We start from the raw sequence: 12,958 nt of genomic DNA, 5'->3' as shown, positions 1-12,958 counted from the left end.
TTGATTGAAGAGGGCATGCACTCGGGTGAGCACTGCAGCCTCTTCCCCGGCCAGTGATATTATCTTTATCGGTCACATGGCCTGGGAGCAAATCAGTCCCATTCATTGAAATGGGACTGAGCTGCAATACCAAGAAAAGCCAATAAACCAAGCATGGCGCTGTGCTTGCTATGGACTGAAATGACAGCCACGCTCACCCAAAAAGAAATCCTCCTACACTTCCTCTGTTTGATTTGTCTTATTGCTCTTATATCGCTTTCTCAGTGCCGTGTATGAGCAGTAAGTTAGTGTACCCTAGAGACGGGTCATACCTTCAGTACCTCTTTAACCCATTCAAATCCACTGTCTGACCTCCGAAGACATTATGATTTAAGGCTGTACAGCTCCGATGTTGGAAGACGTTCGTCGGGGTTCTCTTACTGTACATTGCCAGCCTCTCTGCTGTCGAAGCCTATCCAGCGTGTCACCTCATGCAGTACTGGCTTTAGCCAGCATATAGCGCTGTTGTATAATGGCAGAAAAAGAGTAAGCCCCCTAGGAAAACCAGGATACAAAATTGGATTGGAAAGGGTTAAGGGTATCTTCACTCACTCCATTTTTGCTGCAGGCTTTCTGATCCAGGTTTTTAATGCAGATTCTTTACTGGCTTCAAGCTTTATATTTGAAAGGTTGAAATCCGCCATCACAATCAGCAGCCTAGACGGACTTTGGATTTAGAGCCGGCATGTATTTCAAATACTCTGCAGATTCTGTGCGGAAATTCTCTATTTCATATGGATGAGATTTTTGAATATCTTCCACATCATTTGTGCTGTAAAGGCGCCCACACAGCTGCGGTTTTATAACACTGCGATATCGCTGCCTTTGTTAAACCCGATTGTCAATGGGACTTTCTAATGTTAAAAACGCATCGCACAAAAATCACAAAGCACAAACTTGTGATGCGTTTTTAACATTAGAAAGTCCCATTGACAATCGCATTAGAAAACGCAGCGATATCGCAGGGTTACAAAAACACAGGAGAGTAGGAGCCCTAAAGTAAAATATACCGCTGAGATTCTGCAGTCTCTATGGCATGACTGTTGGCACCCGTAGGGGGGACACCCACTTGCTATGCAATAGCCTTGTGATGTAAGAGAGAGTGAAAACGCATGATAATGAAACCAACGATTTTCAACAGTTTCATTCTCTTTTACGATGTTTTCACTGTAATCTCGCATCGCAAAGAAGAATCTGCGATATCGCCCATTGTTTTCAATGGGGCCAGTGGCAGCAGCGCTAGCCCCATCGAAAACATAGGGAGAACATTCTGCTCCCCTGACACAGCTGTGACAGCTATGGCAGAAGTTCATGATGCTTTCCCATTTCTTTCAATGGGGCCAGCACTGCTGCGGCCCCATTGAAAGCAGTAGGTTTGCAGTGATGATTTTTTGGGGAGGGGCTTGAAATATAAGCCCTTCCCTGATAATCATAGCAAGCTCTCGAAAAAAATGTAAAAAAAGATTAACTCACCTAGAAGATCCGCCTGGCTCTTCTCTCCAGTCCCAGCAGTCTTCTTCTCCCCGCCTCCAGAAAGTGCTGCCTCTGATTTGCTGAGCGCTCTGCCAATCAGAGGCAGTACTCAGCTGTCATTCAATAACAGCTGGGCACTGCCTCTGATTGGCCATGGACAGCTCTTCTAGGTGAGTTAACCTTTTTTTTTTTTTCTTTTTCTGACAGTTTACTGTCAAAATGGGTCAATTCCTGCATGACACTACTATATATGCTAAAATTGCAGTCAGAAATATGTTTTGCTCCCAAAAATGTATTCTGTATCATTTACTAATATAAAATAATTAGTCAACAGTCCAAATAATGATAATAAAACAAAAAATGGGGGCAAAATAAAAAATATATATATCCATGTAGTTGTATTTGTGCTACAAATGTTCCAAAACAAGTGCATATGTATATATACAGATTCCAAGCCCAACCCCCTAAGCAAAAACAGACCACCTTAAATCCCTTAAATATACACCCCCTAAATAGATACAAATTCATTGGAACCCCTAAACTAATTGAAACCACAGACCAGATCTCCTAAAAGAATATTCCCACATCAGCAATTCTATTTCAGCATGTTCTAAGGGCGATCATGGATTCCACAATTAGAATCCATCCATGTGTGACCCCCGCCATACACCCCCCCCCCCCCCCCCACACACACACACCCTTACTATTGCTACATTCATAATGACCGATATAAAGGAGTATGAATCCCGGTGGATATTTCGGTTACAAATCGTCGTCCCTTAAAGGATCCATGAAGATCTCCTATTTACAGGATTCCTTGTTTAATTGTTTGTTTGATACATTTGTTTTGACACTTCTGTATATTTTTTTGTTATAGGTCTCCTCTCTGTGTTCTCCCTCAGGTTACCTATTTGGGGGCTGCCTCTTTGGGATCCCGTTGGTAATACTCCTTGACCGCTGGAGTTCTGGCTTCTTTCTGGCCCTACTTTGTCATGTCTTGGAATCATTGGTGGATTGTCCGTTGGACTGATGGAACTTCGTGATCTTGACCTTTATGGGCTCGGAAGAAAATTCCTTGGTCTAAATTGGACGGTTCAGATTTGCACTATGACTGTCCTCAGGACTTTTGGATCTTTTGCCTAAGATCATGTCTGGACTCTACTTTGCTCTGTGGGGAGGGGGGGGTGGGGTGATGGAGGGGGCGGGTTTAAATTCTAAGTAAATATTTTTTTCTCTGCTGTCTTGGCCTCCCATTTGTATTATCTTGTTTTGCATGACTTTTCTTGTATTTAGTCATCTCTGGACCCTCTTTAAATGTTTTGGCATGTTAGTTTTTTGGCGATGTGTATCTATGTAATTTGGACTGTGTGATGTAAGTGACTCCTAATGCCGACGCCGTGATCTTATAATGTGATCTCTCTTGAGGGTATGGTTGTGACATGATTACCGAGGGTCTTATAGAGCTTTATTAGCATCTTTGTGGTGTTCAAGCATATTTCATCTTTGCAGGTTGGATTTGAGAAGCCCTATTAGGGCGGTTTCACCCGTCTGTATGCGCAACTACGCTCACCGCCATGGGGAAAATTATCTTGTTTTTCCACTGTACAATAACCTAATATGACATGGTACCTTACCCACGTGATAATTATACTATATGCATGTTCCACTATCCTCATATTGAATGATTGGCACCCACATTTTGTATGCATTTAGTATGACACACATATTGCATATTGACTCGCACCAATAAGTAATACACACAGGGATTTATTGAAACTGGCATTATTTTTGCACAATATAATGGTTTGACATATTGTGAAGAGCTTAAAAATAAAGAATTGCAGATTTTATTAATTAAAATTCTAGAAAAGGCGTAATAAAAAGTGATTATCTTTCCCAAAAATGAGATAAATGAAGTCTGAGGGCTCAGTCAGACGGGTGTTTGTTTGCTGCGCATTGTTTTGCGCAAAACCCAAATGCACAAATATTTGCGTGACCAAAGCGGGCATCACGCTGAGAAAATGCACTTGGCTGCATTTATGCGTGACTAAAGTGCGCTGCCTGCTATTCCTTGGATGTGAAACTCCAGGATGCTGTCACATGCAAGGGTTTCACATTGTGGTCAATGGGGTCAGCGGCAGCAGCAGCAGCCCCACTGACATACAGAGAAGATGGCAGTCCTCTGCCACAGCTGTGGCCGAGGATTTGTTCATCCTCGCAGGGAGTCCCCTCATCACTGAACACTGTGACGGCATTGGGATAGCATTGTAGTCCTCTGCCATAGCTGTCACAGTGTTCAGTGATGATGAATAAATCCTCAACCACAGCTGTCACAGGATCGCGATCTTCTCTGTATGTCAGTGGGGCCGCCGCTGGCCCCATTGACCACAGGTGAAACCCCTGGATGTGACAGCATTCAAGAGTTTCACATCCAAAAAATCCTGAATACCGTAGTTATTTGCGTTTTAAGATCCGCTGTCCTATATTTACCGATGCACATTTTTGTGCGCTGGTAAAAACCAGACATGTGACCGCTGCCATTGAAAAGCATTGGTTCTAATAGATGCAGATCGCAAATGCAAATAAGATGTGCAGCAAAATACGCCCGTCTGACTGAGCCCTAAAGCTCCTCTGCAAAAGAATAAGCTCTTATAGAGCTCGGTTGGTGGTAAAATAAAAACACTATAGCTCTTGGGAGGTGACGACAGAAACGTGAAAGTCTCTATACTGTACAAATATAGCAAAACACAAAAAAATTCTGGTATTGCCAGAATCGTGCGGACCCAGAGAATAATGTATTACAATATTTATTCTGCATGCTTGACCTGAAAAGTGAAATCCAAAAAACAATGGCGAAATGTCAGATTTTTTTCTCAACCCTCCCACAAAAAATGTTAATAAAAGTTATATAATACATGTATGCAAAAAAACAAGCCCTAGTACGGCTATGGGGATGGAGAAATTTGAATGTTATGTCTCTGTTAGGATCGTGTAGGCAGGCAAAGCATGGGACCCACACGATCGTGACCAAAGGGGGATACACACGGGATTCATGCAACTGACCCTGTGCTACCGGGAGGTTGGCATGGCCCTACCTAAGCGGGGACATTTCCCCATTAAGGGCAGCCCAGCGGTCTTCGGATCTGGGCCCTAGCTGATCCTAGGAGCCACGCACCAGAACAGGATGCATTCACATGCCACATGACAGACCCAGAATACACCGCATACAACATGCAACCACTAGTAACAGATTTGATGCTGAATATAAATACCAGGTATTGGATGACATGTTGTACAATATGTTGAAAGCTAGCAGGCCACTTCACGGCTCCTGGTTATACTGCTAGCCCCTACACTAACCAGGAGTCAAGCAGAACCGGACACCGTTCACCACACGCTGCAACAGGACACAACACAGATTGCAGGACACACAGCAAGCTAACACAAAACTGACAGAATTTAAACATACAAACAGACATGAACCAAGTCACACTGCAAACCTCACCAGACAAGCATTCATGACTACTCACCTGAGGGGCCATACAGACTGACCAGGAGCTGGGTTTATATGTGAGCACAGATCCAGGGGATTGGCTAGCAGACAGTACCACACCCAGCCAGCTCAATCATTAACCCTGAAAGTGCTGTGCTGCTGGAATCACAATAGTACATGTCTCAGCAGCACACATAACAGTCTCTAGGAATGGGCAATGAAAAGAATTGGAAATGGTTTGTCATTATGGCTTTAAAGGGACTCGTCACTAAAGGGGTTTTCTGCACTTTTTTAACTGATGACCCATCCTCTGGATAGTTCATCATCAGTTAAATGGTCGTAGGCTGAGCGCTGGCTTAAAATCAATGTCAGCACCACGCTGCTCCTACATTTCATGTTCAGAGATCAGACTTCCTCCTCTGACCAGTGATCACAACATCCAGTCTACTACAATGGACAGTGGACCGGACGATCGGCTGATGGACAGGGATCCAGATCAGCAGATGCCCATCCATCAACTACAGTACTGATGACCTATCTAGGGAAAAGGTCATCAGTCAAAAAAGAGCAGAAAACCCTTTAGGGAATGAATACAAATATCAGATCAGACCCTACTTAGTACAAACCCTAGACCAGAACTGACTTAATACAGTCTATAGGACCCATTTAAAGAGTAATGATAAGGAAATATTACAATGGTGAACATGGACCATGTGGTCTTCTATTTTTCTATACAGACCCCCAGACTAGCCGTCACCCCTCCCCTGCTTTATTCTGACATCACACAGACCTTATACAGACCTGAATACAAGCCCCGGACCGGTCGTTATTTTCTTCTCTCCTTCTTTGCACTTCTTCATTCTCCTTCATTTCACTTGCCAGCAATGCCCAACAATGAAGAGGGGTGCAGAGGGAGAGAGGCGAGTGTAATTCATAGGTTCGGTGCCCGGGTGATTTGCCTTCTCTTCCTAGATTCTCCCGAACATTTTAGGCCAATTGGCAAGTATTAATATACACCTACCACTGCAATGGTTCTATATGAATCACACTACAACATATCTATAAAGTGTGGTTGGCATTCCTGACATGAACGTGCCAGTGTGATTTCTCTTGACCATTTCTGATTTACCCATTTTTCCACTAATATTTATAACTAGAGATGAGCGGTTACGTCTGCGGACATCCCTTCCCCTTCACAAGTCTGGAACTTACATTCCTGCTGGTCTGGATCCGTCAGTGTAGAAGCCGCCTTCTCCTCTCCACCTCCTTCCTGCACTCTACCTGAAGTGATGGGAGGCGTTTCCAAAGAAAAACGCCTCGGGTCCTTGGGTAAATCACACGCTGATGAGTGCGATATCAGTCTGGGTTTCATGACTTGATATCGCGTTCAGCTATGTATAAGAAGCCTGAGAGAGCAGCGCCCCCTACCAGCAGGTTACAAAGGGATTTATGCTGCACCTGCTAGTCGGACATTCAGGGGAAAGGGAAGACACAGAAGGGACATCAGTAGTTTGTGGCACCGCAGAGGGGACACCAGTAGTCTGTAGGGACACATAGAGGGGACAGCGGTACTTTCTGGGGCCACAGAGGAGACACCAATACTATGGAGAGATAGTGAGAGCTAGTGGTAGGATGGGGAATGTGCAGGGATGAATCTTGGCAAGAAGAAATCTTGGTGGAATTCTGGGCCCAGACAAAGAACAAAAACGAAAGCAGAAGTCATCAATCACAGGAGATGTCACATGTGATCACTGGAGGTAACAGCACTGTAATCACTATCACAGTGTAGAATCTAGCATCTCTATGATATGATTGTATTAGAGGTATACTAGAGCTGAGCCGCTGTTATAGATATGCTGTCCCTAATTTAATTCTGAGTTCTGCTGTGGGGCCCTGTGAGTTCAATGTATGCCCCTCTTTGCAAAAGTAGTAAAACATTAGGACTGTATAAATTTGGTATTGCTCTAATCGTGCTGATCCGGAGTATAATGTTCTCAAGTGCTTTATGCTGCATAGTAAAGTCAGTAAAAACAAAACCCCCCAAAAATGTTGACATTTCTAGGTCTCACCCCCCAAAAAATACATGAAAAAAAAGTTATATAGACATAATATAAACCCCAAACTCCTGCTATGCAGTAAATGACTGGGCCTGCTGGCAGTGCCGGAAGCAGACAGCGCTGTCCATAATACAGAGGCCTGGGTTGGTACTGCAGGCAAAGCTCCCATTGAATTCACTGTCTGCAGTACCAACCACAGCGCTATCTGCGCTTCTACTAATAGTAATACTCTCCAACAGCCCTTTTAAGGGGTTAACAAATATTTGTATTATAGCACACGTATTATATTGAGAATGCCACCACAAATGGGGCTGAAATATGGATTGGACTATTGGACGGACTGACTTTCACATGTATATATGGCATTAGGATGTGCCTGCACACGGCATATACAGTACCTGGAATGGGAAACAGGTTGTGCAGTGGAATCACAGGTGCATCCACCCAGTATACAGCACATTAAGTGGGTGAAAACTGGAGAAAAGTCACAGATTTCTGAAACATGAGGATTGAAAATCCACAACATGCAAATTTTTCCATATGGATTTTTATCTGTGGATTGTTACAGTAATGACTTCATTTAGATGATATTCAAGGGGGATCATAGCCTTATCAATAAGGTATATCTAATCGTATATAGGTCATTCCGTGTCTGTTCAACCAACGCTAACGGTCGACCATCTCAGATTTCAATGAAACTTTGCACAAAGGTAGACCCTGACCCTAAACTAAGATAGCCAGAATATTAGGCTTCAAAGTGCTTTGGTTCACGAGCTACAGGTCTTACTCTAGGGGGTTGTCATGTGATTACAGCGCGCAACCTGAAAAAAGTGGCAATTTCAATCCATTGCCAAGCCAGTTCTAATGACTCTAGAGCAATGAAACTTCACACACTAGGAGAACTTTTGGTGCTGAATCCAGCTAAGCTACTCAGACTGCCACTCTTATCATCATTCTGCCACCATTGCATGTCAAAGTAGCTGAAAAATTCTATCGCGCAAAATAAAACTCATATTTTAAGCAGTAATAACTCATAATCAATGCAATCCAACTCAGCTATGAATTTATCAATGTGTACTCCATAGAAATGTTTCTCATTATTCCCATTATGGACCCAAAAGGATGCATAGCTCTTAAGATACAATGAGTCAAAAATGGCAAAAAACACTTTTTTGCAAATTTTTCCCTTTTTCAAAGGCGAAAATCGGAATGTACTCCATTTTTTTTTTTTTTCATTTTTGTTCTATTTGGAAGAGAATTTTTTGCTCTACAAGATTCGATGTTTTTCATTTTGTTCCCAGACCTTCTAGATGGGAAAATATCAATGCCTGTGAAGGTCCTATGCACTCGCAGAGGTCAAATAATAAAATAAGTGTAAGTTTTGCATGGATGTATAATTAGTTTAGAAATCATGAGAAGGTAAATTATTTTTGGAATGAGACAACTTTTTGTGCTCAAGAAACGTATGTGATCAAAAATTGCATGGTGAGTTCAGGTGAGCCACAAGCTTTGGCCTAAGATGGTCAGAATATCATTGAGTGTTGCATAATGATTGTGGTATATTACAGTGATCACTGGGCTTATTTAGCACTCTATCCATATTGGATACTAAGATTATCGAAAGCTAGCATTTGTGTAATAAATAACTAGTTATGTGATCAAAAATTGCATGGCGAGTTCAGGTGAGCCACAAGCTTTGGCCTAAAATGGTCAGAATATCATTGAGTGTTGCATAATGATTGTGGTATATTACAGTGATCACTGGGCTTATTTAGCACTCTATCCATATTGGATACTAAGATTATCTAAGGCTAGCATTTGTGTAATAAATAACTAGTTCTGAATTCGCCATGCAATTTTTGATCACATAACTAGTTATTTATTACACAAATGCTAGCCTTAGATATTTTCCCATCTAGAAGGTCTGGGAACAAAATGAAAAACATCGAATCTTGTAGAGCAAAAAATTCTCTTCCAAATAGAACAAAAATGAAAAAAAATAAAAATGGAGTACATTCCGATTTTCGCCTTTGAAAAAGGGAAAAATTTGCAAAAAAGTGTTTTTTGCCATTTTGACTCATTGTATCTTAAGAGCTATGCATCCTTTTGGGTCCATAATGGGAATAATGAGAACCATTTCTATGGAGTACACATTGATAAATTCATAGCTGAGTTGGATTGCATTGATTATGAGTTATTACTGCTTAAAATATGAGTTTTATTTTGCGCGATAGAATTTTTCAGCTACTTTGACATGCAATGGTGGCAGAATGATGATAAGAGTGGCAGTCTGAGTAGCTTAGCTGGATTCAGCACCAAAAGTTCTCCTAGTGCGTGAAGTTTCATTGCTCTGGATGCAATGGATTGAAATCGCCCCTTTTTTCAGGTTGCGCGCTGTAATCACATGACAACCCCCTAGATTAAGACCTGTAGCTCGTGAACCAAAGCACTTTGAAGCCTAATATTCTGGCTATCTTAGTTTAGGGTCAGGGTCTATCTTTATGCAAAGTTTCATTGAAATCTGAGATGGTCGACCGGGAGCGTTGGTTGAACTGACACGGAATGACCCATATATAATGTATACGATGCATCAGAGAAGAGCGCAAAACACTGAAGTGATGTGTTCAGGCTCTTCTGCTTTATTGTTCTGATACAAGAGGTTCTATACTTTGGCTTCTCCAACGGTCCACAATGTAAAGTCCAGAGCGCGTGCGATACTTCTAATATAGTAGAATCCTACAAGAGGCTGATGATGACAAAGCTGCATGATCATTGTCTGAGACTCTGTTAGTAAGATGGAACCACAATGCGTCTTCTCCTCACATGTTTCTTGCTCTGCACACAGCATTAATATTACTGCATAACATGTAATTCCCTACTGTTACACAGATCTCCATCCAGATGCATTGTACTGTAGATTGCTATGGAGCTGCGCTGAAGAATCCGCACTGCAAACCTGCACTGTGAATCCAACCTTCAGATTAGTTTCGGATTTTTGCTCTATTTGTCCTCTTCATAAATGACTGTTTTTCTAGGTGGTGCTGGCAGAAGACAACTCTACTCGGCAGAAGTTTGCTGTGAAAGTCATCGCCAAGAGAAGCCTGCTTACCGAAGGAGAGGACCGCGTGATGGTGGAGCGGCGGGTGCTACAACTTGCATCTGGCAGCCCCTTTCTTCTACATGGACAATTTGCTTTCCAGACAAAGGTACATTTATGACTACTTCCAAATGAACAAATACCAGTATATGTACCTGATGCTGTAGTGATACAAAGTATCTGTGAGCCGTGCAACAGTAAGACATTTCCATCCACAGAGATCTTGGGCTGACATAGCAATAGTCACAATGGGCCCCACTTTACACTGAGGGGCCGTTAAATATACAATACCTTTATTATAATGAATGCCCGCTATTCAGTTTGTAGGTGTACAATGCTATGCTTATTAATGTCCTAGTATATCTGTACAGGGATATGGGAGCCGTGAGTCTATGGATGTCGAGGTGAACAACAGTAAAAAGCACAACCGAAAATACCAAAAACTGGGTGCTACACATGTGCAAGAACTCTAATCAAAGTTCTAGAGACACAAATTGAACCACTTAAAACCTAATACAAACATAGAAGCAAACCACAGGGGTATGTGCAAACATCGGGGGTCAATCTGCTGATTTTCACTGCGGACGTCACTCATTGCCTTGAATGAAATCCACAATGAAGATCCATGACTTTCCTGTGACAGATGGCGCATGCTGCATGACTATCCTCCACTGCAGGTTGTTTCCATTGTTAGTGAATGGGGTTTGTTAAAAGCCCTCTCATTTACATGTACTGCACATTGTTGGAGAATGTCGGTGCACATTCCGTAGCTGAAACTCCACAGCGTCTGAACTCACCAGCCGTCACGTTGGTTCAGCAAGTACGGCAGTGATTGGCTGACAGCAGTGCTCGCTGGCTAATCAGAGCCATCGCTTCCTGGAGGCGGGATTTATGAACGCTGCAAACAGGAAGTGATGATCTGTCAGCGGCCAAGGAGTGCAGGAAGCCCGGCGGAGCTACGGAACTTCGCAGACCATCGGGAGGAACCCGGACCATGGCTACTAGCTTAGTATTAATAAGACATCCCCCAAAAAGAAAACCCTGTGCCTCTTTTGGGGCAAAAATTATTATAAGACAGGGTCTTATTTTCAGAGCATCATGGTATTGAATAGTTACTATTTGCAACCAGGCTCCTAAGCTGGGGGTCTGCAGACCCCCCTTTCTACAATACAGGCTGCTCTCATTGTAATTAGTTTGTAACTGTCTCTCACATAGCATGCTGAATGGCAGCTTGTGTCACTTGAAATTAAAGGGGTTGCCCAGTTACTGGATAACTCTTCAATAAGACCCCCTGTATTAAAACAAGAAATTGTGATATACTTACCCCTCTGCAGCCTCCGGGATCCAGCCCTTGAGCCCGCTGCATTCCTGGTGATGGTTGTGACAGATGATGTCACAGGAAACCACATGATAACTACAGCCAATGAAAGCTCAGTACAGTTTGGTTGCCATAAAAGAAATTAAATTAATATCCCTCTGGTGCCAAGAATTTTGAAAATTTAACATTCCAGGTTAAAAGTAGTAAAACTTAATAAAAACTATATAAATTTGCTAATCGCCATTATCGTACCGACCCACAGAATAACGTTATGTCACAGTGAGATCTGCAGGATAATGGCATCAGTGCGTTTTATCATTTCACCACACTTACAAATGTAAAAATGTTCCCATACATTATATAGTAGACTAAATGATACCATTAAAAACACAACCCGTCTCGCAAAATAAGAAGCCCTCATATGGAGAAAAAAAATGTATGTAATGAAAATAGGGATGAAGAAGTGAGAATAAAAACATGAAAAGTGGGCGGTCCTTCAGGGGTTAAAGGGAAAAGGGTTTTGTGTAAAAAATATGTGAATGTAGGCAAACAGTTTGTAAATAGTCTATGGATGCCACTGCGACTGAGATGGCGTCTTCTCTATGATGCAAACATGAAAACCTTATATGTACATTATTAGTGAAACTAGATGGAGAACGCCTGCTGTATGAGGTATAAGCTACACCTCTCCTGTGTCTGGGGCCGGGCTGCAGCCTTATTATCACCAGTACTGAGCTTACTGATCCATCATACATGTAACTGTCCCATCCCCCCCGTCGTCATATAGTCTACATCTATGATGGAGAAATAACTGAGAATGGCCTCTGTATAACATAGTAACATAGTATGTGAGGCTGAATGAAGACAAGGTCCATCTAGGTCAGCTTTGTTGATCCAGAGGAAGGCAAATAATCCCAAGAGGCAGAAACCAATTATCCCTTTCGGGGGGAAAATTCCTTCCCGACTCCATAATGGCGGTCAGAATAATCCCTGGATCAACCTCTGATAGTTCCTGTCTGTATAGAATGAAGACGCTGCAATCATTTTGTAACTTGTTCCTAGACATTCACATTCTTGTATCGCTCTTCTGTATGGCAGGACCTGGTGCTGCTCGGAATGGAATACATCAACTGCGGAGACTTCGATGAACTTCTACAGCGGAAGGGGTGTCTCGACAGCCCCTGTGCACGGTAATGTAGTCGTAAGCTAATAAACATCTCCCTGTGGGTTATACGTATAGAGGACAGTACATGAGTGAAGTTACCCTTACACGGGGCAATTATCGCTGGAAGCAGCAAATTCAGGCAATAGCCGTCCCGTGTACTGGGTATTGAGCGAGAAATCGATCACTGGTCAGAGTCACTTAGCAGAACTAAAAACCAAGCGACTATCGGCCGTGTAAAGCGGCAATCGTTCTACAATGCATGACTGCCTGTTTACTGTGAATGGAGGCGGCGGGTCAGCATGATCTTCAACCGCTC

General features: G+C 42.6%; 1 long non-coding RNA gene across 1 annotated transcript; it reads left to right on the top strand.

Moving 5' to 3' along the window:
• Positions 1-6,405: 6,405 nt before the first annotated feature.
• LOC136612051 (uncharacterized) lies at positions 6,406-12,662 on the top strand. The gene is made up of 3 exons (XR_010790346.1): positions 6,406-6,762; positions 10,098-10,268; positions 12,576-12,662. It is a non-coding gene; the product is annotated as an uncharacterized lncRNA (long non-coding RNA).
• The last annotated feature ends 296 nt before the right edge of the window (positions 12,663-12,958 follow it).

This window comes from Eleutherodactylus coqui, chromosome 1 (assembly GCF_035609145.1).
Source record: "Eleutherodactylus coqui strain aEleCoq1 chromosome 1, aEleCoq1.hap1, whole genome shotgun sequence".
Classification (NCBI taxonomy): Eukaryota; Metazoa; Chordata; class Amphibia; order Anura; family Eleutherodactylidae; genus Eleutherodactylus; species Eleutherodactylus coqui.
The sequence above is the reverse complement of the archived record's forward strand: the minus strand, read 5'-3'. Positions and strand labels throughout refer to the sequence as shown.